Source organism: Ovis canadensis, chromosome 8 (assembly GCF_042477335.2).
Source record: "Ovis canadensis isolate MfBH-ARS-UI-01 breed Bighorn chromosome 8, ARS-UI_OviCan_v2, whole genome shotgun sequence".
Lineage (NCBI taxonomy): Eukaryota > Metazoa > Chordata > Mammalia > Artiodactyla > Bovidae > Ovis > Ovis canadensis.
The window spans coordinates 74,898,192-74,902,096 of NC_091252.1; the positions used below are offsets into that span (position 1 = coordinate 74,898,192).

The 3,905-nt window shown below is 40.1% G+C and overlaps 1 non-coding gene across 1 annotated transcript; it reads left to right on the forward strand.

Annotated features, from left to right (window-relative positions):
- The first annotated feature begins 2,273 nt into the window (after positions 1 to 2,273).
- On the forward strand, positions 2,274 to 2,380 carry LOC138445458 (U6 spliceosomal RNA). The gene has a single exon (XR_011258892.1). It is a non-coding gene; the product is annotated as a U6 spliceosomal RNA (small nuclear RNA).
- The last annotated feature ends 1,525 nt before the right edge of the window (positions 2,381 to 3,905 follow it).

Consider the following 3,905-nt stretch of genomic DNA (forward strand, 5'->3'; position numbering starts at 1 on the left):
AAGTCCCTGATGCTGGGAAAGGTTGAGGGCATGAGGAGAAGGGGATGACAGAGGATAAGATGGCTGGATGGTATCATCGACTCAATGGACATGAGTTTGAGGAAGCTCTGGGAGACAGTGAGGGACAGGGAAGCCTGGCCTGGAGTCACAGAGTTGGACACAACTGAGTGACTGAACCACAACAAAACAACAAAGAAGCAGATACCTCTGTAGCACTGGGTTTCTAAGAAATGGTGCCCATAACAGGGATATGAGAAGCTCCAGGTTGACCCAGTTAGGTTGAAGGTACCAATCTCTGTAACTCTGAGATGCGGACTACTGGGTTTCTTGAATCCAGAATTCTAGTCCAGAATCCTAAATCTTCAACTAGGCAAAACCATAGATTCCTCTTAATTTCAACTGATCCTTTAACAACATGGGAGTTGAGGATGCCAGTGCTCCATGTGGTGGAAAATCCCCATGTAATTTATCCATGTCAACCCTCTATAGTCACTGTTCCTCCATATCTGAGGTTCAACATCTGCCTATCCCACCAATCATGGATTGTATACAATACTGTAGTATTTCTATTAAAGATATTTGCATGTAAGTGGACTTGTGCAGTTCAAATCCCTGTTGTCCAAGGGTCAACTGTAATTATATTTCAGGCCTGCCTACTCTCTGCTCTGTTAGAATGTCTTACAAGACTCAACTCAACCCAACTCTAAATCAGACATGAGAAAGGAGGGACAAAAAGGCTGAGAATGAAGATCTGAGGCCCAGAACGACTCGCTGAATGGGTTCAGGTGTTTCCAGGGGCTTTTAGGCAGTGACTCATGAAGCAGAAGAGGGGGAGAAAGGGAAAGAATAAAAATAGGCTCCCCAAAGAAACTTACTAATCTCTCTTTTAGGATCTGCCAAAGTCCAAGACAACTCTCCATTTTGGGCTAAATTATGGGTTTCTTTTGGAGAAGGAAATGGCAACCCACTCCAGTGTTCTTGCCTGGAGAATCCCATGGACAGAGGAGCCTGGCGGGTCTACAGTCCATGGGGGTGCAACAGTTGGTCATGACTTAGTGACTAAATCAGCACCACCGTGGGTTTCTTTTAAGTAAAATAAGACAAAAACTGAAGAACATCAAGAGGCAAGGAACCGTGAATGGGTTTCCCTTCTTTGTGTTCACCATCAAATCAAATATTAAATGTTCAGGCATCACCTATACCTGAGGGCTTTCATCCCTCAGCCCAAAGTGAAATGATGAAGGTGATAGTAATAGCTACCACTTATTATATTTTTAGTCTGTATTTAGCAATGTACTAAGCACTTCACATGTATTATTTAATCTTTACAACATCCATGAAGTAAGTATTAATAAAAGATTATTATTCTTCACACTTTATATTCTGAGGCTAAGGGAATCTAGTAACTTCCTCAAGTTACTCAGCCAGGAAGTAACATAACTGGGAGTCTGAGCTCTCTGTCCACTATTCTACATTGTTTTCAAGAAGTTTACAATCTAGTTAGGAAGATAAAATAAATGCACATGAAATAATTAGTCTAGTGGTTGTCTCTATGTTCCATTCAGGGCATATGAATCACCTGGAGACCCTGGCAAAATGCACATGGTGTTTCAGTACGTCTGGAGTGAGGCACAAGAGACTGCAGATCAGGTAAGCTCCCAGGTGATATCAGTACTGCTGGCCCCCGGCTAGGCATTGAGAAACAGGGGTCATCTGTGGAACACTGCAGTGAATGTGACTGACTGTTAAATTTGCTCAGTAGTGTCTGATTCTTTTCAAACCCATGAACTGCAGTCCACCAGGCTCCTCTGTCCATGCGATTCTCCAGGCAAGAATACTGGAGCGGGTTGCCATTTCCTTCTTCAGGGGATCTTCCTGAGCCAGGGATTGAACCCAGATCTCCCACTTTACAAGCAGATTCTTTACCATCTGAGCCACCAGGGAAGCCCTGTGGAATTCTGGATTAATTCAGGATATTTGATTAAATAGATTCACTTTAAAAAAATAGAAATACATTGTTTTAAATTTTATTGATATTTTTCTAGAATAAGTGATAAAGTGCACAGATCTTATCTGTACAGTGCCATGGGTCTTTACACACACATACACACAGATAATTACCACCCATATTAAAATACATAGCTTTTCCAGCCCTAGAAGTCTCCCTCTTGCCCTTTCTCAGTGAATATCACTCCCTCAGGTAATCACTGTTTTGACATCTATCCCCATAAATCAGTTTTGACTATTTTTTAATTCATTCAAATGGAATTGTAGTGCTCGCTTCAGCAGCACATATACTAAAATTGGAACGATACAGAGAAGATTAGCATGGCCCCTGCGCAAGGATGACACGCAAATTCGTGAAGCGTTCCATATTTTTACATTTCTCCAAAGAAGACATATGGATGGCTAACAAACACATGAAAAGATGCTCAACATCACTCATTATTAGAGAAATGCAAATCAAAACCACAATGAGGTACCACTTCACACCAGTCAGAATGTCTGCCATCCAAAAGTCTGCAAGCAATAAATGCTGGAGAGGGTGTGGAGAAAAGGGAACCCTCCTACACTGTTGGTGGGAATGCAAACTAGTACAGCCACTATGGAGAACAGTGTGGAGATGCCTTAAAAAATTGCAAATAGAACTACCTTATGACCCAGCAATCCCACTGCTGGGCATACACACCAAGGAAACCAGAATGGAAAGAGACACATGTACCCCAATGTTCATCGCAGCACTGTTTATAATAGCCAGGACATGGAAACAACCTAGATGTCCATCAGCAGATGAATGGATAAGAAAGCTGTGGTACATATACACAATGGAGTATTACTCAGCCATTAAAAAAAATTCATTTGAATCAGTTCTGATGAGATGGATGAAACTGGAGCCGATTATACAGAGTGAAGTAAGCCAGAAAGAAAAACACCAATACAGTATACTAACACATATATATGGAATTTAGGAAGATGGCAATGACGACCCTGTATGCAAGACAGGAAAAAAGACACAGATGTGTATAATGGACTTTTGGACTCAGAGGGAGAGGGAGAGGGTGGGATGATTTGGGAGAATGGCATTCTAACATGTATACTATCATGTAAGAATTGAATCGCCAGTCTATGTCTGACGCAGGATACAGCATGCTTGGGGCTGGTGCATGGGGATGACCCAGAGAGATGTTATGGGGAGGGAGGTGGGAGGGGGGTTCATGTTTGGGAACGCATGTAAGAATTAAAGATTTTAAAATTTAAAAAATAAAAAACTAAAAAAAAAAAACCTAAAAAAAAAAAAGGAAAAAAACAACAACAAATGGAATTGTATATCACACATTCTTTTTTGTCTGCCATCTTTGCTGATCACAGCATCTGAAAGATTCATCCATGTTATTGTATGCAGCAGTAGTTTGTTCTTTTTTTATTATTGTATGTTGTTGTTGTTCAGTTGCTAAGTCATGTCTGACTCTTTGCGACCCCATGGACTGCAGTTTGCCCAGCTTCCCTGTCCTTCACTATCTGCCAGAATTTGCCCAGATTCATGTCCATTGAGTCAGTGATGCTATCTGATCATCTTATCCTCTGCCACCCTCTTCTCCTTTAGTGTATAGCATTCCATTATACTAATATTCCATAGTTTATTTATCCATTTTACTGTTGATAGAGATTTAGGCTGTTTATACTTTGAATATTAAAAATAAAACATACTTATCTTTTGGTGGGTATATATATAGTATTATTGGATCACAGAGTTGACAGAAATTTGCTTTTGAATTATATTTATAAAAGGGAACTTTTATTATGGGCTTGAGGTGCTAGCTATTTTTTCTAAATGCACAGTAAATATTTACATTAGTAATATTGATAACACAATAAAATACTAATAACTGTTAACAATAAAATTA